This window comes from Toxotes jaculatrix, chromosome 7 (assembly GCF_017976425.1).
Source record: "Toxotes jaculatrix isolate fToxJac2 chromosome 7, fToxJac2.pri, whole genome shotgun sequence".
In the NCBI taxonomy this organism is placed as follows: Eukaryota; Metazoa; Chordata; class Actinopteri; family Toxotidae; genus Toxotes; species Toxotes jaculatrix.
The window spans coordinates 19361356-19388426 of record NC_054400.1 but is presented as its reverse complement, the minus strand read 5'-3'; the positions used below and the strand labels follow the sequence as shown (position 1 = coordinate 19388426).

The 27071-nt window shown below is 42.6% G+C and overlaps 1 protein-coding gene across 1 annotated transcript in view; it reads left to right on the top strand.

Moving 5' to 3' along the window:
• LOC121185057 (tetratricopeptide repeat protein 28-like) overlaps positions 1–27071 on the top strand; it is a 158210-nt gene that overhangs the window by 22542 nt on the left and 108597 nt on the right. The gene's annotated exons all lie outside the window — the stretch shown is intronic.

Here is a 27071-nt window from a genome sequence, read left to right as displayed (position 1 = left end):
TAAACCACTAGTGAGGTCTCGTGGGGCATGTTTTTCCCTAATAAACAGCTCTCTGTATTTGTCTAATTTCTCCTTATTAATGTGGTCGTGTCTGGTGCAGAACCACCAGGTCTGGAGTATTAGGGGACCCTAATTTGCGCTGCAGAGAAATTGCTATATGAGGAAAGGGGAAAAGACAAGGGCTTCATCATTAATGTTTCATAATTTAATCATGAATCCTGCTCTGGTTTGCCTATAAGGGGTTATGTGTGTGTTCTTGTTTACGTGTGTCTAATTCTACAAAAGAAGGTGAAAGTAAAAGTCAGTGAGACAGGACAAAAGATTAATCGAAGTGTTTGTGCAGTTTCAGCTCTTGATTCTTAGTCATATTTTTAAGAGGGATGAAGTCACCTCCATCTGCCCCCGAGTGACACTGACTAGTATTGGTGGACTATCACTATCCATCACCCCGCTGTGGCGTCCTGGTCAATCGGGGTCGCTTCTGAGCTGTTACCTGTTAACACAGCTAATGGAGGTCCATATTTGCATAAGCCTGAGCAAAGGAAGGGGGGGCTGGAGCTGGAGCTGGAGCTGGATAGCAGACAAGCTGGGCGGGGCCTTTCTCATCGCACAAATGAGACCATTCATCACAGCTTTGTTTGCCTGTATGCACCTTCTCATGAACAATTAATGTGCTGCAGACATTTTAGTGCTTTTCTGCTCTTCCTTTATCTCACCTTCTCCTCTCTTTGTCTCACTTTCGGGGGACTGTCACTGCAGAACAAACCCCTCCTGCTGATTGTAACCTTAAGTCCATTTATTTTTTTTTCTTTCCAGGCTGAGGCCTTCCTCACATAAAGCCTTTTGATTTGACCTGTTTTAATGCTAACTGGCTTCTACATCTTGCCAGTGATGCACTCCAGGCATTTTCTGATACCTCAGACAACATAGTAAGCTAGGTCTGGTGCTGCAAAGCACAGGATTAAGTTCTGCGCTCTGCTTAACAAGGTCCATCAGGTATCAGCAACATTTTGATGTGGCTTTTAGGCCACTGAACATTGTTTATAGTCCCTTTTTTTCTGTGAAATCTTGTGTTACTTAATTGGTTCACATTTTTTATGTGTGATCAATATATATTGTTGGATATTTACCTAAGCAATTTGGTTTAAGTGCCTGGTTGCCTGACAGGTTATAGGGACTGAGGCCCACCTGGGAATAAATGCCGATACACCCCGGACAAGAGTTGTCAGCATAAATCAGCTGCCACTTACCATTAACAAAACACATCCATCCATTTTTTTTTGTTTTGTTTAAGCTGACTTCTTAATGTTGTCTATTGGTTTTCACCCTGGGGAACTATTTGTCTCAGCTTCGTCAAATATTAAAGCGCAGACATGAGTTATTTCTGTGTAAATGCCGGCCATGTTTTGTTCACTGCCTTGACTAACAGCATCGTAAAGCAAGAAGTATGAATAATAAATGAAAACAGTGATAGACGATATTTTTGCACTGGACTCTTCATCTCTCACTGATTACATGTACACGCATGGTGTGACCTGACTATTGGCTGTATTTCAAGAAAAGTGATGCTAAGCTGTTTATCAAGACTTTCAGTACCTATGATGAAGCATTCTCGTTGCCTTTCAACATGGAAACAGGGCTTAAGAGAGCTTATGTAGAATAAGATAGTCAAAAGAGTATTGTGCTGGATTGAAATATGGAAAATGATATCCAGTCCTACTTGCGAGTATGGTTTAAAGAATTTTAATCATTAAACATAGCCAGTTGCTATGCTATGGTTGGAGCAGTTTGATACTGAATGGGGCTAAGACTGACATTTTGGCAGGATTTCTCAAAATCAGACTGATTTTACTAATACTGCTCTGAACTGAACTGACATTTACATCCATCTGAAACAAGGGTGTTTGAGATGGAAACATAATTCTTTTTGAATGTAGATGCAGTCTGTCTTTCATGCCTCGCTGCTCTTTGTGAATCTTTCTCAACGTGAAAGATCAGACCTGTATTATGTTACTTGATCTGGTGGGATTAGTGGATGTGTCAGTAATCCATGGTAAAACTACTGGAGTCAAATACAGACATTGAATTCCTTTTGGAAAGATTTCAGGTACAGTGGTGACCATTAACACATGGTTTCACTTAACTAATGAGATGCAAAAGATTTTTCATGAATCCAGCACAGTTGTAGCTGCAACACATGCATTACAGTTGAATATTTGGCATGAATCATGCAGTTGTTATGTTTTTGTTGTGGATTTTCTCTGCACTACTTGAAGAAGCAGCAGCTACTGTCGTTTTGTACTCAGGGTGGCAGGACCCCCCCCCCCCCACGCACAACCTCTCTGAGGCAGCGTGATAAAACATGCATTCAGAGACCTTGGGAATTCACACACATCTGTGCCTTTTCTTTTGCACACACTGTTAAACACACTGTTTGCAGATAGAGATCACGGGATGAAACATTAACAAACAACTGACACCCAGAGCTAGATCTCAGTGTTTGAATTTCAACACAAGGAGCATTACCACATTAAGTTATATTAATATTAAGACTGCATTCTCACCATCTGGGCTGAAATACCGCAACAGATATGGAGAGATTCATTTAGCTGTTGCTGTTTCTCTCTACTATGATAGAAACCGGAATGTTGCTTTAGGCGTTGCAGTGAAGATGGTAATAAAGATGGATTAAAAATCATAGAGTTGTTGTAAGAAAGCAATTGATTTAAATGTCAGGGTGCATCTTGCCCCTCCCCCTGCTCTTTTTTATTGGATATTGTCACTGGGATTGTGTGCAGTGAGTGTTCCTAGGAGACTCAGTCAAGCTTGGAGATCCTTACAGAGGGCTGGTGTGTAAGGGACTGGGGGAGGGAGGGAGACATGGTGGTAACATCAATAATTCACAACAGTATTGCTAGGGAAACAGGATGTGAAGGTATAGGGGAGTAAGACCAATACGCATAACACATCTCACCAAGCACCGTGCAAATGAAGCAGACCCGAACCCCGACATTTATTTTCATAGCATTTCACAGTGATAGAAATGTATTGAGCCCATAAAAATGCTTAATGATTGCATTGATTTCAAAGAAGCTTGTGTCCCGCAAGCAGAGAGTTTAATTTACTGGCGTGTTGAGGCTTCTGGTTTTATAAACCCTGCAGTTGAGAGAGGAAGGGAAAGGTATAGGGAGCCCAAAAGAGCACGGGGCTACTTCCCGGGCCTGCTTATTAAATTTCCAATCATAGCCCGTGGTGCAGTGGCATTACCACCATAAAACACCTCTCCGCTATGTAGCTGTCTGGGCAGAAATTGCTATTGCTTGGTGGAAACTTGAGTGTTTCCTTAGCATTGATTTGTGTTGAGAGGGGGGGGGGGGTAGAGTTTAGGCTATCATTAAAGCCTGAAACACAGAGGAATTCCTATGAACTGCACACATTAGCTGCAGCTTTTTGTAGCCTCTACCACAGGTGCTGAGTGGGCTTTATGAAGCATTCCCTCTTGTGTTTTTGGCTGCTCATTTTCGCTGCTAGGAGCTGCTAGGTCCCTGTTATGGATATAGGCTTAATCCATTATCGCGCTGATTGCCAGTGCGATTTCTGTCACGCCCTTCCCCAGGCTTGGATCAATTACAAAGCAGGCAGTAAATGCATCTGTTATTCTCAGGGAGATCATCATGATCAGATGAAGAGTAATAAGTCAGATGATTACCTTTTTGATAAGCAGTGAGTCAGATTATGATTTGGATCTATGTTGTGGTGATAAAAGAGAGATTTAGTTCTTATTTCATTTTATAGAACACAACATTACACTACCTTTATCATACAGCCCACTGTCTAGCTGCTTTTTCGTCTTATCCCCACTCCCCAGTGACTCCCTCCCTCCCTCCGTCTTGCCCCTCCACAATTTTCTCATTAGTGATTAGAGCAGAGTTTCCATTTCCAGGCTATTGACTGTGCTGTTGGAAGCTGAGAGCCCATTACATACATTGCTCCCACTAATTGTTTCCAGTCATAATGAAGTTCCTCACAGTAGAGGAATGGTAGTTAAGGCACATTAGGTCATAGGCACGTACAATGCATTACTGTGAATACAACCTGTCTGCTGTTTCTTCACAGTCATTCACTTCATGATTGTGTATTAATTCAGTGTTGTTAAGTGGTTTTGGTAGCAATTAATGGGAATAATCATTGGACATAGCTCCTCTTAGCAGAGTCAGGTCTGATTAGTTTTCTCTGTTCTTATGTATTTATTTGGAGGGCAGACAGAAATACGTCTGCAGCCGACAGTGAGGTATGTAGCGTCACTGCAGGTTTCTGGTGGAGCACAAACAGAGAGGGTCGGGGATTAGATTAGAGCTTCGCTGTGTGACAGAAGTCTCATTCTCTGCCCATTCTGTTAAAGGAAGTTAAAGTATTACCAGTCAGCCCTGGCAGTTTGTTGCTCTGGATGGGCTCCTCTCCAGCCTATTTCGAAAAACAGTATACATTTCGGTAATGTCCACCCATCCATTTTAAAATCACTTGTCCTGGATATGGATGATGTGGCAAAGGGGCAGCGCCAGCAGTTTCTTCCAGTTTCTTTTGGGGAACACCCAAAAATGTGCTTGTACTGAATCTACCCTGGGGTCTCCTCCTCCCATGTCAGTCGTGCCCGGGAACACCTCCAAAGGGAGGCAGCCAGGAGGCAGCTCTACTTAGTGCCCACATCACCTCAACTGACTTCTCTCAATGAGAAGAGCCACAGTGGCCAATTCAATGGCCCACACAAATCTCTGAGCTCCTACTTCTGTATAGTTAGACAAGCCGCCCTACAGATGTCTCGCTTTTCTCTGTGATCTAATTGTTTCGGTCACTACACAAAGCTAGTAACCATTGTTGAGGGTTGGAGCAAACCTGACTGGTTAAGTAAGTTCTTTATCATCACTGCTTGTCTATAAAAATATCTCAAACAGAAGAGGTGAAAAGGAGCAATGCCCACATTAAACACACATGAGCTGCTGACACTGATGCACAGCTCTCACCGGGTGTAAAGATCTCAAATGGCCTTTTTAATTTAGTTTGACATTTATTGTCCACAATATCCTAAAGGCCATCCATTTCGGACAGTAGTCCTGGCTGCCAGCATTGTCTTTGATTAACTTTAAATTCATTAGTCATATACCAACGTGTGGCTTTTTCAAAACGAAGCAGGCTGTTAAATTCAGGAATTATATCAAGTAAACTGTACTTAGGACTGTAAAAATCCATTTGAATAGATGGTCATAGGATTTGATGAGGACGTCTTTGTGAGTGGAAGTGTGGGTAAAATTTTATGTCAGACTGTAAGCCAGAGTTACACTTTGCCAAATACGTTGCATAAATGCATCCCTAGCTGTGCCACTTCACTCAAAGGTGCAGGCCAATAAAGAATTGCCTTGTTCTCAACGCATCTGGCGGGAATCAGCTTGCTTTATGCCAGCATGGAAATAAAGCTCCCTGACTCCATAGTATAATGTTATGTCTTTAAACCCCTTTCTCAGTTCCTCTCTTGCCTGCATGTAAAGTACAAATGCATCCAGATACGTGTGCACATTACTCACACATTAAGCTCCCTGACTTTCTGTGTATTCGGTCATGCACAAGGACATCGTGTTCAACCAGTCAGATCACAAGCTCCCATGTTGTCCAAACACTGAGTCACAGCATGCCAGAATGACAGGCAGAGTGAAATGGAGAGTGATGACACATGTACAAAGAAGAGGTCTGGTTGAGATGACCCTTAAACGTGGCACAACACACTCAGCTCCAGTCAAGTGTTTAAAAAAAAGCTTTTTCTACTGCATCTCAGCCTGCTGGGGAGTGAAGCCCCCGCCCCCCCTCTGCCTAACACTGCTCACTCTCCTACCTGCCTCCTCAGTATACTGCTGTGGTTTCTGTCCATGTCACATCTCTCTTCCGCGAAGCAGAAGACACGCTATATGTGTCTCCGCAAGACGTGCAATATGTCTTCTGAGCAGCAGCATCATACATCGCATTACTGCATATGGACCTCATAATTTCATAGTACATATATCTCAGAAAATAGCATGCCATTACAAAGCGTGGCTTGGCCCCAGGGTGGGAACGGGCGAGCAGCTGGAGTCTGCTGAGAAGAATCAGTGTTTCAGTGATCCTCTGGAGTGATTAAACACAGTATTTTGTCTTGGAAATGGTCACTGCCTTATCCTTATTCATCTTGCACTGTCCTATGCCTTTTCCCTCCTTCTCTCCATTTTATATTTTCCTTCCTTCTTTTAAATGCAGCCGGAGACATTTCTGTGGAACGATGAACTGGTGTTAGCAGCCCAGCAAAAGTAAATAACCAAACCTATGAATTATTGATGGAGTGCAGAACCTTTTTTCAGGAAACCCATCTTGATTCCCTTTACCTAAAGCTCTCAGCTGCAGGGCTGCTTCCTTACTGTGATAGTGTGTGTGTGTTTGTGCATGTGATTCTGTGTGTGTGTATGAACTTGGAGCCCTTGGCTGAATTTTACTTGGTTCTTCTTGGTTCTTGCTGTTCTGACCAACACACATGTAGAGTCTGCGTATTGGGTTGCATTTCATTTTAATATACTGGTGAAGTAGTACGCATGCAGATGTGTGCACACACCAGACCTCAACTTAAAGCCACCCTGTGGAGTCTGTGACCACCAGTAGCACTATGGAACAATGTTTTATGTATCGAAGGCCATTTTGTTTGCTCTTACACAGCCATGAGCATTCAGGTGATGTGATACACACTCTCGCTTCACACTATTCCACTCATCTGCATAATGCGCCCAGAAGTGTAGCAGTGTGTCAGCAAAGGCAGGGAAGAAGGAAGACAGCTAGCAAGTAAACATGGATGTAAATAATGTAGGTGTCAAACTTTTAAAAAATAATCAGCTTTGCAGTTGTGGGAGGAGGGAAACGTGGACCTCAGGAATACACACAGTGCTTTTAGGCGAGTAACACAAAAATGTGGAGTTGCGACTTGACGTGCATCTACATTGTCATGAGACCTGAAATCCTCAACCTGATAAATAAGTGCCGTCATAGCAGAAATTGGTTTGCACAAACTTTCATTCTGTAGAAGTTCTATTAAAATGCAGTAAAGGGACTTGGTGTCAGCTCTATGAAACACAACTTTGTAAGTAAAACGTTTAAATGCTGTCTCATTGTGCACAGGCAGAGACTCGGTGGGTGCTAGAGTAGTAAGTAACACAGTGAAATTCACCTGTACGTCCTCTTCAAATAGGTGGTGCTTGAAGCTGACGTAGCCACCATTTGCAGTGTGTCATGTGAATAACTAACAACTCTGTGAGAAAGCTCTGTGCAAGTTTACTCCCTTTGCAGCAATTATATTGAAATTAATTTTATCCGGTAAGTTGCCGTTACAATTCCTATTGCGACGGAGCTCTAAGACGTTTATTTTGACACAAATAAAAATGCAGATAGCTCTACCTCACACTCATTATAAAGAGCACAGATTGTAAAAAGTCTAAGCAGAAGTAAATACTAACACAACACAGAAACTAGCACCAGAGATTCCAAATCTCGCCTTGAGCTCATGTTTTGCTTTTTTTTTCAGCCTTGGTTTGTGAATTGCTTGATTCAGTTGATTGATTGATTAGATGAATCTGCATCTTTTTCTAGTTATACAAAGTAAATGTACATATTTTGCTTTTTTTAAAATTTTGCTCTTGGTGGCCCCTCTTAAATGGGCAGTGATTTTCAGCAGCAGCAGTCTGATGATTCTCATTTTTGTAAGAATTTAGGTTAATTACTGCCACAAAAAAAAAAAAAAAATGCCAGTCATAATCAGTTTGACGATACTTAACAGATTTAAGGGTTTCTGACAGGATGTTCTTGGAGGGGTTTTTTTTGTTGTTGTTTTTTTCCAATAGCATCTTGATGTGTGTTGGAAGCTCCTGCCCTTTTATGCTGGAAGCAGAATCATGCACAAGGAGATGGCAACATGCTGAGAAGGATGATCAAAAAGCTGATGCAAACACAAAGTGTAATTTAGTGAAAGAAGTGTACAGTAAGAGTGTAATTCTCTGCTACAATTTTGCTCAGTTGATGATGCAACATAAGAACTGTCTCAGCAATAACTTTACACTCTCCAGCGGAGAGAAGATCGTGTCACCTTTTTTAGGATGGGAGTCGTTCAGTACCTGACTCATTCTCTTTTTGTGACTTAAACCATTATTTATATTGGATTTAAGCAGTAACAAAACAATTCAAATGTTTCTTTAATAAATTCAGTAAGTATTTTCGAACTCAGTATTTTATTGTTGGTGAGGTGTCATGGTTTGTTAGTGGTGAATTTAGGTGTAAAATTATTTGTAGAAAAACCTGATGATGGGATTATTTGTGTACACTGAGGTCAGCCCAGGGTAAAAAAGGAATCTTATAAAAGGATGGAATAGCATTTTCTCACTCTCAACATTTGTACCATTCATATTCTTAATTGAATTCCATTACTCTGCCAATAATGCATTTCACAGCAATGCATTGTGACCTCATCTGAAATTCATTATCTGCACAGTAAACATTTTTTTGCATACATATTAAACTCTTTTGCACCAAACAGCGTGTTGCCTACCTCAGGCCCTTTCAGCATCTTGCTTAATTTGCATTTGCCTCATATTTGCTTTAGCCTGAGAGACTGTTGACGTGGGGTAATGCAATGCACACGGAGACAGACACCCTCACGCGCCTGCCAGCCCCTCCGCATCCATCCGTCTGTCATGTTAACGGCTTTAAATGCTGGCGCTTTGCATCTCTTTCATGGAGGCTAAAGTGTCATGTGCTGGGACCCCCGTTGTGCTGCCGCCCTAGAGCGATGTAGCTCCAGAAAGTCTACTTAATTATTTAAAATATCAATGAATTAAATAATAACTGCGCTTTGGATTTTTTTATTATCCAACTTGTGATTTTGATTGGTTAGTGATGTAATGTATTGGCCTCTTTGCCCCGCAGACTGTCTAGTGCTGCAGCATTTTGATTAGTCATATTAGGCTGTATTACATTGATCAATTATTCAAACTTCTCCTTCTCCTCTAGTCTCAGTATATTGCACTCCACATACACTCTGAGAACCTCATCTATCAAAAACTCCCCCATTGTTTTTGTCTTCCTGTAACTGGACGGAGGGACCCCAGTGTGTTTTTGCTACCGGCTCCACACTCACAGCCTTTTTCACTCTCTTTCATTTGTTCATTTCACACAGATTCTCACCTTCCTCCCCTTTTCCACTTATTGTTCAGCCTGTGAATGACTTGGCTACCTTATCCCGCCTTCTGTTCCTTTACCAGCTGGTTTAAAAATAAACAGGGTAGTGGTTTCTGTGTTGGCAGTGCCACTCTGATCTGTTGGGTCATAGGAGGTGTAGTGCTGCCTGCTGCTCCAGATGCTCAAAATTACGCCATCCACACTGCAGCCCCCTCGCTCCCCCAGACTTCTTGCAGCTGCCGCTGAAAGGCTGGGATTTCATAGACGCTCAGTCGGCGTTTCTTCACGGGCAGCGTGCACAAAATTATACTACATTTACTGCCGTTTCAGCACACCAGGATCCTGCTCAGCGCTCTTTTTTACAGACTATTCTTGACACATTTGAATAAGATAATGAATGAAGCAAATGTTGGCGCACAGATGGGGTTTTTAATGTTTCAGTGCCTCATGAACATGGTCCAATTACTAAAACACAGATAAGATGTAAAGGATCCGTCACTTTTCTCTCTCACTTTAACATTTGCTCGCACACATAAAGTCCTAGCTTCTGGTCCAGTGAGAGCTCCATTGAGGGGGTCATCTGAGCTTAGCACGCCAATTAATCCTGCCACTCATCAGGAGCTTGCTTGAGAATGGCAGTGGTTTATAGTGGAATTATGTTCTGTGCTAATTAGTGGTTAGCATTGACAGTGTCAAGGAGAAATACTGAACCGGAGTGTTGTCATGTGACAGCACGGACAGAAGAGACTGTGCGCTAATGCTGTCTTTTACACGCTTTCCACTCAGTGGGAGTAGATTCTCTGTCAATATCCTCTCTGACAATTCTATCATTTCTTCATTCATACATATTTCTTTACAAACCTCCTCTTTCCTGTTTTCCTTTCTCCATCCTTTTCTCCTCCACCTTTTCTTTTCTTGTCACCCAGCCAGCCCTCTGGCTGTGCGCCTCACAGTTGCCATGGTAATGATATAGTTTCTCATCTCTGTAATGTGATGTCTTATTAGGTTTCATTGGGGCGTGTGTCACTATTTTATTTCACGCGCCATTTGGTGAGCCTCGGTCTCCTGTTGAAAAACCTCATGCCTGAGAGGTGAGCAGTGAATGCACCGACAGCGAAGTGTAAAAGCTCCAGTGTACGTATGTGAGGGTCCTGATGGAGAGAGAGAGAGAGAGAGAGAGAGAGAGAGAGAGAGAGAGAGAGAGAGAGAGAGAGAGAGGAAGGAAGGACAAGATTGAGTGAGGCAGAGCGAGAGATATGTGGGGCAGTGTCTACTGTAGATACATTATGTTTCATTCTTGGTTCACAGTATTAACTTGCAGAAAAGATATATGAATCGTAATGTGAAAGGAATGCTTGTCCCTGGGTAGCTCTGTCTTTCTCTGTTCTGTGAGGCTGGCACACAAGGGAGGGGTTTCAGCTGCTACCCAGCAGGAGGCACTGTGTGTGTGTGTGTGTGCTTTCAACCATCCACTGAGAAAGCACTTTATTTGCAGTACAGTGTTCCTACTAAACCTCCATCTATCTTGAGAGGGTTTCATAGATGAGTTACTTGATGTGGTCTATTGATGATGGTGATCCAGTGGTAAGACTGCTGCAGCTGTTGTCACTGCTGTAGATAGACTCCTTTCATTTGCCTCCTACAGATATGCACACTATTTGTTCTATAGCTTTAACTAATCAATGTCTGTATTTGCGGTGGAGATCTGTGTGTTTGTTGAGACCACTTCCGTTTGAGTTGTCAGTATGCTTTGTATTTTTCTCCTCTGTGTGTGTGCAATTATAACCAGTGCTTTGAATGTCTGTGGAAAAAAAATGGTGGGAAAGGGGGCTGCAATCAATAACTGATCAATATTAGCCCAGATGCCACTGTCAAACACATCAATAGGGTTTCTCCAACGGCGGTTCTTATCCCCCCACTGTGTATTAACTGCCTTATGTCAGCCCGCAGGGCTCTTTAAAAATGACTCTTCTTGCTTCATCTGTCCTGTCTCTGCAGTTGTGGACTTCCATCGGCGCCTTCTGTTCAGAGGTGACAACCAGGACTGTGCGATTGTTCCTATTGAACTGGCTATTGGGGTGGTAATTGCACATCGCCACTTCTCTTAATTTGCACAGGATTGCGGCAGCTGAATGAAGCTGTTCTCTTTTTCACTATTTCCAATTTGAAAGTACTCCACATTTCAGTGTGGGGTGGGGGGAGGGGGGCATGAGTGTTTAAATGATTTTCAGCGGCCAAGATGACGTTTGTTTTATATTTGAAAATAGCTTATTTTCTGGTGGAGATGCTGAAGCTGGCATCCCATTGTACTGTTTTTGTTGCAAGACCAGAACATTTTGAATGAAAAAAATTAGAGCACGTATAAAGTGCCATTTAATTAAGTGTGCAGAATAACAATTAAGGCAGCGTGTCATATCTCTCTCAGTGGGATTTTTTTCCCAATCTTATGCATCTCTGTTTGATTGGCCTCTGTTTGACTAAACTTGTAAGTGATGCTCCGAAAAGTGTAACCACAAGTATGTTTTTACCTTTTGAACTTTGTGCAGTGGCCTAACAACAACAACATAAGGTTTAATTTACACAATCTCCACCCACCAAACTGTGCTGAAGTACAGCTTTGAAGTTCCCTTGTAGTCCCTCTTAATAATGCTCTCAGAAACCTTCTTTTGCCTCTGTGGGCGAGAAGGCAGGTGACAGAAAACACCAAATACCATAAACCTCTATGTGTATGTGATGAGACTCGAGCACCAAAATGCCTTGTGTGCAGTGAGCGTTTGGGGCCTGTGTATGTAGACCTCTGGTTAAACCGTGGCTAACTAGGTGAAGCTTAGTTCAGGTTTGTTCTCTTGGGGTGCTCTTGTTGTTTGTTTTTTTTTTTTTTTTTTTTTTGATGTATCCTAGCCAGGCTCACAGAGGAGGCATGGTGTGCTTTGGATGGCATCTGTTGTCTTTCCTTCTCCTCTGGGCTCGATGCCAGGCATGTGTTTGTCAGATGGCAGTGCTGGTAAGATGGAGGCTTCTAATACATCTTGACACGTTCGCTCTGCACTCTCCTTGGCTGGGTCATTTGTAGTGTTTTGAGACCTTGGCACATTATAATTTGTATCCACATTCAAATTAACATGCAGCTGTCTGAGTACAAATTTAGTAGTGTTACACAGGGTGTAAGGTCTCTGTAAAGAATTTAATTAGCATTTTACCCAGACCTGAACTTTGCTACCTTGGGTTAATATACTGTCTTTGAAAGGATTTAAAAACATTTTTTTATCGTTTTTCTCTTTACAAAATAAAGGTAACAAGTTAATTTGCCTTTTGGAAAAATATTTGTGATGATTCGACATTGACTGTGTACAAAGAGTTATTTAATCTCTGAGAATTTGTATTTCAATTGCATGGTGTCGGTTATTATGTAGCCTGGGACATGTCAGGTAGAGAAAAAGTTGTGACACAATTTAATAATTAGTTCTCTCAGTTTAATACTTACTTAAAGTTGATAATTTCTGCTCTCAGTTTATCATACCTATATATTTAGCCTCCTATCAGCTGCATAGGGCAGCAAGCACATCTGGCCCATCACATTAAGTCAGCCAAAGTTTGAAGAGTACACGCAACACACGACTAATGGCATGAACAATAATCACTTCAAGGTCTGAGATATTTTTAGCCTGTCTTGCACACACAGCATGTTTAAGATCTCCAGATTTTCAGTGATGTTCAAGTCAGAGGACCCTGAGGGCCATTCCAAAAGCATCAGCTTGTGTTTCTCGAAGCACTTCATAGTGGATTTTGAAGCATGCTTTGGATCATTGTCCTGCTCTGTCTGCAGGACATTTGCATCCAGAATTTGCTGATATTTGTGAAATCCGTTCTTCCCTCTATCTGTGAAATGTTTTCTGTACCACTGGCCTCCACACAACCTTAAATAATAATATTTCCACTCTCATGCTTAACAGTTGGAAAGGTGCTGTTTTCATCAAACACTTTTGGTGACTGTGGCCAAAGAGCTTGATTTTAACTTCATCTGTCTGCAGCTCTTGTTTCCAAAGTGACTCTGGCTTATCCAGATGTTGCTTTGCTTGGACTTCAGGTGTTGACTTTTGTGATGAGGTTGCAGGTAAGGTTTCCTTCTGATGACTCTTCCATTTAGACCCTGTTTGTGTATCAGCTCTGCACAGTAGACCACCGCACCACCTGTCCTGTGTCGGCTAAATCTTCCTGCATCTCCTTTTCAGTCAGTTCAGTTTTGTTTCATGTTTCTGCCCAGATGAACAATTTTATTTAAAACTTTTCTTGTTCTTCCAGATTTAGTCTTGATTTCCACAGTTCCCATTATCTGTCATTAATTAGTAACATTTCTGACAGTCGAGGTTTCAGGTTGGACTCTTTGTAGCCTACCCTGCTTTGTAGGCATTAGTTAGCTTCATTTTTAGTCAGGGCTCTAAGAGGAGCCCGTGGTTGTTGAGTGTTACCACAGAGTTTAAAGAGTCAGAGAAGTGATCAGACTCTGGAAATGTGTTCAGCAGAAAATTCCTAATGATAATTCTTGACCTGCCTCACAAGTCCGAACAGGTCAGTTAAGGCCTAAAGAGTTAATGAGGTTCTGATACTTTACCCAGCAGCCAGACTTTTGCACATATAGCTACTGTTTTGTTTTCGAAGTTCATGAAATAAAAAGCAACAGTGCATTAAGGTTTGAGGAAGAACTATTTTTTATAGCCTGCTGTATTTATTACTCCTTTTCAGCTCAAAAATCAAGAAAATGTGTAATTTGTCCAGCAGTGCTTATGCTTTCGCATACTGCTGCACCTATCCTAGCAGGCTTCACATGTATGTTTTATCTGTAAAATTTACAATACACAAGTCAGTTGATCATCAAACACATTCATCTAACGTGGCACAATAGCATCATCCAGTATCATCAGTTCAGGCTCAGTCAGAGAGGGAATTAATTGCCCTGTGTAAAATGTAAAATTTGAAGGTGTCCACTCTTAAGCTCTCTTCTCTGCTTGGGAGAAGGAGATTTAGGTCAGGGAGATTTTTTTGGGGGGTGGTGGGGGGGGGGGGGGGCAGAGCAGCTGGAGAGCTTGTTCTGGTCTGTCAAGGCTGCCCTGTATACCATCTGGATGGGCTGATAGTGCTGCAAAGCCAGTTATCCTCTTTGAGAGAACTGCGCGGATCTGCATAGCAAGAAGCCTCCAATACAACTGTACCTCTCATGAATCTATCCCAAACTTTAGGTGGTCACATTCATGCTCTCCTCCACGTTATGGTACACATGCATATATCCACCTTCACCTGCGTACACACCAACACACCACACACAGACGCAAATGTAACCTGGCAGAATGGTCTGCAAGTGTCCCAGCAGTCAGGATTTTTGGGAATGAATTACCCATTCACTCTGAGCTCCAGAAAGTATTTTCTCCTTTAATCAGCTAAGAGCAGTCTCACAGATTTCCTCCTCACCTTCAGCCCACCACTTCAGTACAGTCATGCCAAGGATGTCCAGACTGTTCCCACAGAGTCATCCAAGCAGTCACAACTTTCATGCTCAGGAGCAGCCCTTTATGCCTCAGTAACAGCTAATCGGTACGGACTGATGAAGACTGAACACTTCGCGCTGAAAGCTTTTACAGCCAGGATTCTCTTGTCAGATTTGAGAAGTGTAATGCAAGTTTGCATTCTCAGATATCACCGTGTGACAGACAGTTTGAGTGTTGGTGTGAAAGCATCCGCTCCCCCCACCCCCACCTCTTTCTGTCTTTACGCAGCTCACATTTCTCGACAGTTCAGAGGGTTTCTGATAAAGCCGAGTGAACAGAAATGCCTGAGTAGTGAATACAGTTGATGAGAAAATCCCCTTTTTTATCCCTAAATCCACTTCTTGTTGAGATGCCATTTACTGTAGTAATCGCTCCTCAAGCACCACTTCTGCTCAGCCTGTTGTGGAGCACTCTTAGTAAGTGGAAGGTGAAAATGAACATCGCACCTCTCAATTAAAGCTGTGATGCCAGTTATCATACCTTCGATTTCATCCCAGAGTGTTAATAAATTTTGTGTCAATGTTAATGAGCACATAATCCACTCTTAATGCAGTCTGCTTGCCTGTGTTTTTTTTTTTTTTTTTTTAGTCAGTGTGGGTTGTGAAGCCCAGATGGTGATTCACACTCTGTTGTAAAGTTGGCAGTTTTAGCCAGGCAGTGTAATTGATCAAAGTTGCTCTAATCCTGATGCGAAACTAAAATTTCCCATGCATTATCACATCTAGTCTGTTTCCTAGGGAGGTAGATTTTATGATCACATGGATTTTTTTCTGTTGTATTCATTATTTATGTATTCTACCATAAGGGAAACACACTTGAAACTTCCACAGATAGAATGGTCTTGATGATTTTGTGTTTTTGCGTGACAGTGTTCTCACTATGTATAGCTTGCATGTAGTTTACAAAGTATGGGATTATGGTTGTTTGCTCTTGTGCATTACATCATTTTGCTTATCTCCACACGGACCACACACTGTGTGTAAGTGAGCGTGATGAAAGACAATGGATGATTGATGCACACAGAGCATCTACACATCTGTTGTGCTCCTCAGGGGGGAGTTTTGAGGGATGCCCAGCCCCTTTGAGAGGTGCTGGGGTGTGGGAAGCTGCAGTTGGGACACGGCTTGGAAACTCTGCAACTCTCAAACTCAGCTTTCACCAGCATTACATCATCTGTTGGCCTTTTTCTCCAACCACATCAAACAGTCCTGAGGCGAGGCCTGTTTACAGGGAAGGGCAGTAGATGGGCTCCACCGGGCTTTTGGACGCCCTGAGACCTGACTTCCTCGCATTCATGTTTTCTGGCACCTGTGAACACAAAATCTGATCCAACATGGACGTGATGAATAAAGTTTAAGAGATGTTCAGTGATGACACAGTTATTTATACATAATAAGAACACACATTGACAATAGCATTGCGTGAAAAAATACTGCATACGTCTTCATTTCAGTGATGCCACTGTGTTGGCAGAGCGGGAGTCCAGACACAGAGGGCTGTAGCACAAAACACAACTGAAGCTGGCTCGACTTTGGCAATGCAGTGTCATCCTGCTGGGCACTGAGTTGTCCAATCAAATAAACACACGTTCCACATTACTTTTCAGCATAATCATGCAGTTTTACTTTATATAATTCTAAAGGCCTTCTCGGGCCATCAAACAAAATGTCTGTTGGATCATCTATTGCAACACAGTGAATGCCATGAAGAAGAGACTGCCTGAAATGTCTTGCTCTTTTCCACATGTGTAAGATCACAGATGTAGTGTAATGAAGGAGCTATGATGGCGGGGCTTTTCGGCCTGTCTCCGAGTTTAACCTTTAAACGCGGCTCGGCGACACTTCTTATGACCCCATACATTACAAGTATACTGAGCCCTTTGTGCAGCCTCTTGTGTTTCTTTAACGCGGCTTTTTTGTTAAAAATTCTAAACGCCTGCTAAGATGTTAATGGCCACTGTTAAACTCTTGCACTTTGAGTAGCACTTGATCATGATTCAACTCCCTGTCCCACGAAGTCATTCAATTCAGCTAATGAAAGCAAATAGGCCATTGTCACATTAAGCCCCACTGCATGCATTTTAACAGCGCGTAGCCTTTAGTTATGAGTCGCCACAAATTTATATTAAGTGTTCTGACAAAGGGGCCATGACATAGTTATGAAATAAAATACGGCCGATTTGAGTCACTGTTTTTCTGATGCGTTTCAGTCGGATGGTGATAGAGATGTTGTGATGTGATGAATGCCAAATGGAGTCCGACGAAGTGATGAGTCACAGAGGAGTGTGTCAGCGGTGAGCCCCAATGAAGGCTGTATTTGTATCTGGCCAGGCTGGATACAGCAGGGTGTGTGTGTGTGTGTGTGTGTGAGGGGGTCTGCAGCACAGGGTGCGGGTGGTGATGGATGAGGACTGAGCAAGAGAAGGACGAGGCATGAAATAGAATGAGGATGAAGGACAGAGAAGTCCTGGTCGGCCCAGGGAGGGGGAAGGAGAGTGTGAGACAGAGATGGAGAGACTGAGAGTCAAGAAAGAATGAGGGTCAGAGAAAGACTAACCGACTCTCAAAATTGCTGATGTTTGCTCCTCTGTGCTGTGGCTTCACACTTAAATTTGCATTTACTCAGACAATATCAGGTGAGTGTATCAGGTAAGTATTCTATCTCAGCTGTCAGGCCTGTGAAGGTCAACATGTCAATGAAGAAGACACTGGAAAGGCAAAAATCTCTGCTAACACTATTAATAACCTTTCACTTTTTTATTCTTCTGACACTGACCACATTCCCCAAACATTTGGACGCATATGACTGAAAAAAAACACATTATTCTAATAATAAAAATACCATGGCCAGACTACCACCAGAACTGTATCAATCCGGCCATAAAATTTAGTTGAACTTCAGTGACGATTTGAAATGCCCTGCGATTTAACAAGAGTAAAAACATTAAAGCCTTTATTAGATTAGTAAGAGTGGTTAAGAAGATGGTTAGGACGCACTTTGAAAAAGTAAATGCAGACCATTTATAACATTAGTAAAGCATTTTTTTTTTTAAATACAGTTTTGGCGAATTTTAGTTCCATTTGAGCAAAATGTCTCATTCAGATTGTGGTTTCTTTATAGATTTTTAAAACTTGATTCAAGGGTGCATTTGGTTTGCTACGTCAGAGACCTCTTTTTAGTATTGCAGTGCATATTAACCCTTTGTTCTCTATCAAAATATAACAAATATTTTGTGCAGAAATATCAAAGAACTGGGGTGTAGACATGTTGAACATTATATAATGTTTTTTGGGGGGAGGGCCTTTTATTTGCAAAGAAACACCAGAGGAAATGTAGTATATGCAGTTTAAAAAGCCAGGAAGTACTGCTTTGTGAGCTGTACTTATCTGCACCAAATAACTTCTATGTGCTCTCCGGTGTGCTCAAATGAGCAGGAGAACTAGGATTCAAGATGAAGAGAATAATATCATACTGGTTATGGAACAAACTCCATGGGTGGTTTAATTCACCATTTTTTTCTCCACCTTATTTCGAGGATGATCCAAGATTAAACAAATTCATATTCTTTACAGTGTCATAGCAATGGACACACAATTACTGCAGCGTTCCTGTCGTAGCCTGAAGAAGAAGCCTCTCCTGCCTGCTTTTCTAACTGCATTTCTAATGACCTTCCAAATGGTCATCTATACTGGAAGTCCTGCTGTGGATCTGCGAATTACTGCTGAATTGTGGGTAAATGAAGCTTTCGTTCCGGCTGTGAGCTGTCATGATCTGTTTGAGAAAAGCGGGATTGTGTTCATGCGTGCACACATGCTCACATACGGTGCGCACACTTTCTCTTACACACACACACACACACATGCACATACACACTGTATGGCGGCAAAGACAGAAGGATTCATCAGTCACTGAGTCACGCTGAGGGTGGCAGCTTAAAGGAAGCCGTGTCCTTTCTGTCTCTTACAGTCCCTCTCTTATTTTCTCTCTCATCCATTAGTTTATCTGTCACTTCTCGTCCCTCCTCAGTAGTACATCCACTGGTCCCTCTCTCTCTCTCTTCCTGGCTATCTTACTGTGGCCTGACCTTCCTTGGGTCGTTCTCCTGTCTTCAGCAGGCCAGCAGGGGGAGAGGGGCCGGCTGTTACCAGACCAGCCAGATGGCAGGGTCTAGCCTGGGACTGGAGACTCGGACTGGGGCAAACCCACTGGCCAAACTGGTGACTGCGGCAGCAGACAGGAGCGCTGTGGGAAGCAGCTTCACCACCCCTGTAACTCCCCCCGTGGTCAGAAATGCTAATTATCCGTCTTTAGACAGGTGGACTGACAGTCCTGATTTCATGCTGTAGCTTTACTGCAGATTTGGAGTCAGTTTGTCGCGAGTGTAGGTTTTGTCCCAGCACTCACACAGTTTCATTGCGGATTCTTAGCTGACAGGAGGCTGAGCTGGAGTGGGATGAAGATGATTTGAGCAGAAAAGTCACGTCGATGACAAGGAGGTTTGACAGCAGGGGAGGAAGCTGGTGAGGCTGAGAGGCAGCATGTGTTGAAGAGTTTGATAGGAAAGGACTGGAGTGTTCCTGTCCTTGGAGTGGAGTTAACCCCCCCCCCCCACAATTTTTTTTCCTCTACTACATCAGCTCCTGAGCCACTACAGGACGTGTATCAATAGCACAGGCCTGTTTTATTTCTCATGAAGCATTCGCCGCACCTTGCCCGAGGGTATCCTGTAAGCTAGCCGTTAATGAAGGATCACAAATCATAAAATGTGCTTTACGTAACCCTTGTTTCAAAGGGAGAAGAGAGCACAGCTGTTTGACTCAGCCGCTCTCAAAACACGAACTGCATGCAAATGAAGTAATCTTGCTGATACATTAGAGCAGGGCCTGTTATCTGAGTGGTCAGGGTGAGGAAGGACAACTAATTCTGGTGGAGTAACAACAGCGCTACTTTCCTGTAACTGAGCTCTCTGTATTCCAAACCCATAAGTCAGGTGTTGAGATGAAAGAGAGGCCTGCTTGTGCTACATGGCTAATTTAAGGGATTAACACCTGTTCTACCAAGACAGATTAATCCTAATCCTGCTTTAACCCCTTTGATCTGAAGTCAGAGTGGTTTAAGGAGTGGACTGGGCTAATCCCTTCACAACAGTGACCAGAAACTACAGGTACCTGACAGAGCAGCTGGCCTCATGCTACAGTATTTACTGTGCTCAATATCACAACTTTGTGTTCTTTTACCTTTGTTACTCTGCAAAGGGTTGGAGTCATGGCTGAATCCCTTTGTGCATTGCTCCTCCTTCTCCACTTCAGAAGGGTTAATTCACATTTGATGCGCTCGCACAGGGTTAGATTAGTAAGAGATGCCATTGGCATAATAAATCCTTGAGTATTAAGGTATTATAGCCTGATCATTTGAAGAAAAAAAATGTTTTGTTGAAGCAAATGCCACAGTATCTGCAACCACAGCGACCAAACGAGACGCTACAGAGGATCTTAGAAGTAGTTAAATATTTGCGCAGTTATTTGCAATTAATTGTACTCTGTTCAAGAGATCATCAGTCATAAACTGCGGCTTTAATGCTTTAATGTGCTTATTATGATTACCAGATTGTGGTGTGTGACTGAGTGTGTGCATGTGTGTGTGGGTGTGTGTTTGTGATGGTAACACATGGATACATTTGATATGAGAGGGAAAGGGAAAAAAAAAGGAGACTGTGGGAGAATGTAGATAGATTTGGTGTGGTGACGATGGTGGGAAGAAAGGTAATTGAAAAAGAGAGGCATGAGTTTGGTTTTGGGGTTTTCTAAATGAGGGACTGGAGATGGGTGGGTCTGACCGCAGCATGGTTTTGTGTGTCTTTATGTGTGTGTGCGTGCATGTTTTTGTGTGTTTGTATTCGTGGAAGCAGATAGACACAAACACATTTGAATACATTGTCCTGCTCCACCTCTATGTTTAGTACATAGACTGTGGAGGACCACACAGGATCTCTGTCTCATGCGTCGGAGTATGTGGCAACGCTGTTATTATTGATCCTGCCACAGACGTCAAACCCTAGCGCCGATTTAACTGCCGGCCTGATTTAAACAATATGCTGGAGCCTGTTTCATCCATGTCCAAGACCACTGAATTATTAAACACATCTCTAAAGCAAAGGTCCCTCTCTTTGCATAATGTCTTCACACAAATCTACTGTTGAGCAACTCCAGGGGATAAACAAGCCCTTCTTCATTAGTGTAATTGGGAGAAGAAAAAGAAAAAAGAGAAAATTAGGGGATGGGACTTAAAGACAATAAAAAGATCATAATCATATGTTTTAATCATGCTGTGTGAAGAATTACTGATTAAACGCTATAATACTTTAAAAGAAAGAGAGCTTTCAACGGCGTTTTCATTATAACACTTTATAGAATACAGATAAGGGTGTTTATGCTTTCTCTGTGGCACTAAGCATGGGCTTTAGCATGCATCTGGACACAATGGAAACATTTACTCTCCAGGGGCCTCAGTAAAATTGTTTATGAATTTTTGGACGGATGCATGGACGTTGGTGAAAAGTAGGTGAAAGCAATTTTTATACTCTCAACCTGCTAATCACAAATGAACTGCAATTCACACATAAAGCCTGACAGTTTCATCCTGTGATTCACACTCAGTTAGGGTTGTAGGAGCCAAAAAACATGAATTTCTTTTTATTTTTCATACAATTACAATACCATCCCTTTGTTTTGTACCATTAATGCTTGATTTTACTTCTTACTTGTTGCCAGGCTAATCTGAATGTGTCACAGTATGAAGCATGTAGCAAAGACTGAAATGTGTGTGAATGAAATTTATAAGAATAGTGGAAGAAAACGGTTTTGCAATAAATTCATAGCCCTGACTCTGTACTGCTGGAAGTGGGTGTGGTCAGTATTGAGCGGTACCTGTTGGATCCAAGGATTACAGGTAAATTAAATGATATTGTTGGTCCATGCTCTTCAGAATGACACACAGAAGCTGCTTTCTGATCTGATGCCACCATTGTCGGGAAGACATTACTGTTAAGGAATAAAACTATTTTCTTATCTTACACCAGTATGGTTAAGGCAGAAAAACATCTTGGTTAGAGTTAGTGAAAGATTATAGTTTGAGTTAGGGGGACCTTTGTTGTCATGGTTACAATAATAGCCACTTGGATAAGGTTAGGGAACAAACCGCCATCATGGCTTATAGAAACCAACGTTCACTCTCAGTAGGAAAAAAGAAACAAACAGCTGTTTCCCGTGTTCAAGTCCAACGTTTTGTTGACCCATCCATCCAACCCCAACGACTCTCTCTAGAGACTTTGTTGCTTTGTAACAACATCATACAGCTTCCTTTCCTTTGTCCCAGCGAACAAAATCACAATTACTCCAGCCAGTAGGGGGCTTTTTCACTTACTAAAATGACTGATGCCCTCGTATGTTTTTAGAGGACCTTTTCCATGTTCCTCCTTTGATACACATTCAGCCACGTCTTTTACTGGGAATCTTCTATCAGAAAGAAATTGCTAGTGCAGCAACTTCCCACTCAGGAAAAACTTCCATTCGTATTTGCACCACCAGGACTAAACCCAGGTCCCTGTGTTGGTGAGTGAATGTTTTGCCCCCGGTCCTCCTGTGCCCCCCACTGCAGCCTGACTTTATGTGACTTCATGTGCTCCTAGACAGTCTCAGGGTTGTTGAGTGCAGTGTGGCATTGAAATGCCACACTGCCTGCGGCGCACATTGCGGAGCATGCTACCCGCTGACCAGCAGAGGCTGAACTGACCGCACTGCAGAAAGAAATTTGGAAAAAAAATACTGTATATTCTTTACACTTTAGAAAACACTTTTTGCCATTCAAAACCAAATCACCACAGTGTTTGAACTGTTTATTAAACTGCATAGTGAGAAGTGATGCCTCCAGCTGAACACCGACCCGACTGATTCATCCTGGTGTGAGTGAGCGAGCAAGTGTTTTGCCTTCACTCTCTTCTGCCAGGAAACTGCGCTCATGATGAACCGTTCTGCTCCCCGTGGACAGGACCCAGCAAACAAACAAGATTTGGAATGGTTTTCAGGGCCCGTAAACATCAGCCTTTGCTCGGGGCACGTTGGGTGGTCAGTGCATGTAACCTTCTCATAGCGGGGCTCCCTAACCCCCATCCATCCCGATTAGAGGACACTTATCAGGGACAGCAGCCAGAGTGACACACTCCTAGCTGGGTTTCCCTGGAGAAAATGCTGTGCAGTGCAGGGAAAGATCCCCACGGTGCAGTGAGGTGCATGTGAGTGTGTGTATCTGTGTGTGTGTGTGTGTGTGTATGAGTGTGTGGAGTTGTTCTCTGCAGATAGGACCCTGTGACTCTGAGATATGCACAGGCTCATTAATTAGAGGCTCTCATTATCCCCCCTCAGGCTCCAGACACTTAATCAACACCAAGCTCCAACTAAGACACACACATGCATGTACTTACACACACACACAAACACATACACACACACACACACATCCTCGTGCACGCCCATCTCACATAGTCCACAGCAGGCTAAATTCTGACACAACATCATCCAAGAATAGAGCACTGTAAAAGAGGTGAATGAATGAATGCTGATGAGGGCTATTTGTTTTCAATGATGTACGGGACAACAGAGAGGGTGGGTGTCATTGCTGTTTAACACTTTTATTATTATAACGCGCCTAAGCATTTCAAAACCGATTCATCCATCTGCCATGTCTAACTGCGCGAGCAATCTGTCAAACGCTGCAAATTATTTTCTTATTCTTTGAAATTTACATGCTGGAAATATAACAAATGAGTTTTAAAGGTCCGCTCCTTCATGAATGTTGGATTTCTGTGGTGGTTTTTGTAATATCTGTTCTTTAATTGTCTACTATCTTCCACAGGAGCATGCAGAGCTGAGACCTTTAAATGTGTGGACAGACCGATGACTGTTGTGTGTGTGTGTGTGTGTATACTCTCACAGGTTCTTGCACATCGCTGCGTACATGTGTTTGTGCGAGTGACATTAGGGTGCACATCTCTGTGCTCTTGCTGTGGAATTTATTGCCTTGAAACTCCAGCTCTTGTAATTAAAAGGCCGCTGTTTATTCAGACGGGATGGGAGGGGGGGCAGATAGCGCACAGAGATGCTCCAGTGTCGTGACTTAAGAGCGAGAGTCTGTGTGAAAATAAATTACCCTCAGACAGTCAGGAGAGCTTTTGGAGTGTAGCTCCTCTGTGAGGGTTTTTTTTTTCAAAGCCTTTCTGACAGTTCTCGTTTTTTTTTTTTTTTCTAAACAGCCTCCGTTACTGTCATGTGGGTGATGCACTTTTTACATCATGTGCGCTAATAAACAGGCAAGCAGACAGATACAAGCAAGTAAATGAGCAGCTGTGCACCAAACAGCATCAGCCTGCATCAGATGGGATGGCTTTATGAAGATAGATTTTAGATAGACATTAAACTTCACCGGTTCCACAAAGGGTCCTAATTCTCAGCTACCTAAAGCGGAACCGCTTTGCTACGTGTCTGCAAATTAAGACTCTTTGAACTGAAAGTGCGGCTGACAGAGCTGAAAGTTAAAGCTACTAACCTCTGTTCATTCCAGCGGAGAATGAGTGCCTTGTGGAAAATTTTAACAGTTACAAGGACAGTTTAGCAGAGAAATTTTGCGATTAAGCGAAGCAGTGGCAGTAGCATTCCTAACACGTTACTGGTACCTCTGAAAACTATTTCCCTTGTCATTGCCTGGTCTGCAGTATTTATAGCAAACCACAAAATAAGCCATGTTTTCATCTTTCTGTCAGTTGTAAGGGACATTCAGTGACACTGAAAACACTGGAAACACAGCTCTTAGTTCTGAGATAGCTTGTGGCTCAACAGAATTCAGTCTGCATTTTTGTGTGGCTGTAAAACTTAAACTCCTCTAAGAGCAAAACTAACTCTATAGTCTTGTGTTAACCTATCTTTTGTGAAACCAGCCCCTGATCAGAACGTACAGTGGGGACATTTTTGAGGGCATGATTGGCAAGAACAAGAAAAGGAAGCACAAACTTTTAAACAGCTCCAAGTTGTGGAAAACGAAAGAGGGGGTTTTTGTTTCCCTCTGTAGGCTGGAGTCCGATTTCCTGTGCGGCTCTGATTGGGAAAGCAGAGGCACGCACAGGGAGCCTGCTTCTGTATGGAGATGCCAGATGACAGGCTTCACTACGAACAGACCGTTGCTGAACAAGCGCACTGAGGTGGCCTTTGATTGATCATCATACGTGACTTTTATGAAACAATCTCTTGTGCAAAAAAGCTGTTTTAGATGGTGGGACTTCAGTGTCTTGAGTGTGAGCTTGTGCTTGAAAGAGAACTGTACGTAGCTCAGAGCCAACAGGAGTCAAGTGACCACAGGAAAAACAAAAAAAAAGTGACAATGTGTAATCTTTTATCAAGTGAAACAAAACATAGATACTGTTACACATAAGCACCCAATAACCTCTTCTTCTTTGATTAAAAAAGTGCCCTTTGATCGCAGTGCTTGACCACCAGAGTGTCATTCTGCTCGGGTGCCAGCTGCGGAGGTAGTGTCGAGCATTTTTGTTCATGTTCATCCATGTGGATTACCAAGTGTCTCATGGACTCCCTGTGCACAGCAGGAGTTTGTCCATAGGGCCATATGTCAGCATGTCCCCCCCTCCTCCTACTTGTCTTTTGTTATCTAGGTGACCCTGCGCACCCCGCTGACCCTGAAGACACACCAGCGTATTGACCAAATCACAGCTCTATAGAGTCCATTACCTAAACCAATTTAAATCACCCGGGTATTGTTTAAACTGATTTCACCTCACGTCAGTATCGACCATTTTTTTAATTCACCTTTCTTTTACTTTGAGCTAATTCCTCCTGAATAAACGATGATGTAGTTACTGTATTAATGCTGTCACGTGTTCCAGTGACAAATTGGATACTCACTGGTTTTGTGCTGCAGCAACTGGGTTGAACACCCGTGGATCTGTGTGGATTTTTTTTTTCCTGTTGATAGCTGGTCTGTTTTGAAACTGTTTTCATTCTGTGACTGTGGCAGCGATTGTGGTGAGTGGGTTCTCGCCAGAATAACCATGTCCTCTGTTTTGAATTTGATTCAGCCCACTTCCACAATTAATGATGAAAAGTCAGTTTCTAGGCATGGAAAAGCTGCATATATTTTCTCATTCCAGTCAAATAATGCCAACCGAAAACTCTTTGGCAGTGTTATGCATCTGATGGCTGTGTGCGGTAAAATATTGCACGGTTTACTATATGTGACAGCTGCTCTCTGAAGGAGGAAAGGAGGGAAAGTGTACATAAACAGGGCTTTATTTGTCTCCATCGTCCAAGGCTCTCTGTCCTTCGTGTCTTTTATGGAAGAATTCAATTTATAATTCCCACAGAAATGATCATAGATAGTAGCCTCTATTGACAAAGTGACTGCAGTGGAGTGTGATGTTATTTCACTCTGCTTAGGTCATTTACACCAGTTTAAAGTATGATGAGCTGGTGTAGCATTGCAGGGTTGACACAGAGCTACTGAGGAAATGGACCTTGTCCATTTCTCTTGTCAGATAGGTTTCTGATGTAATGGACCTCAGTGAAGATCTGTAGTGTTCCTGTAAAGAGATTTTAGAAGGACAATAGACAGTAGTTTTAGCAAAACTTTCATTTGTTACAGGGGATGTCACAGGAATTTTGTAACGCGTGAGTGGCAACAGCTCTAAACCAAGTAAATATGAGCATTTAAAAAAAGCCTTGGGGTGATTATATTTGAACTATAGCAGGTCTATTTTAGGTCCTTATAGTATACAATATAATATACACTTTATAGTAGAAACTACAATTATATTTAAAGTATACAAACAACTTTCAGTTTGTAAGTACATTTAGTTTTCATCATAGTTTAGTATCTTACATTCACAGGATGGTGGACTGGCTTCAGAGAACGTTCAGAGGTTTAGGACCTGGAAAAGGTGTCCTTGATCACCAGAGACAGACCACAGCCCGCCTCCTGTCTGGACAGCAGCGTCAGCTCAGTGCGTAAACGTCAAGCGCACTCTTTGGCAAACCCGTGACCGGCGGCGCTATGACCCTGCTACCTCCTGCCTTTCCCAGCTCCACAGCTCCAAGTCTGTAAACTGCAAAGCTGGAGGAGCGCAGGGAAGGAAGTCATCAGAGAGCTGTAGTCCAGTTTGTTGCTGTTGCAGGAATCAGGATATCCTTCCAGCTCCTTACAGAAATTCCAGGGATTTTTTTTTTCCGGGTT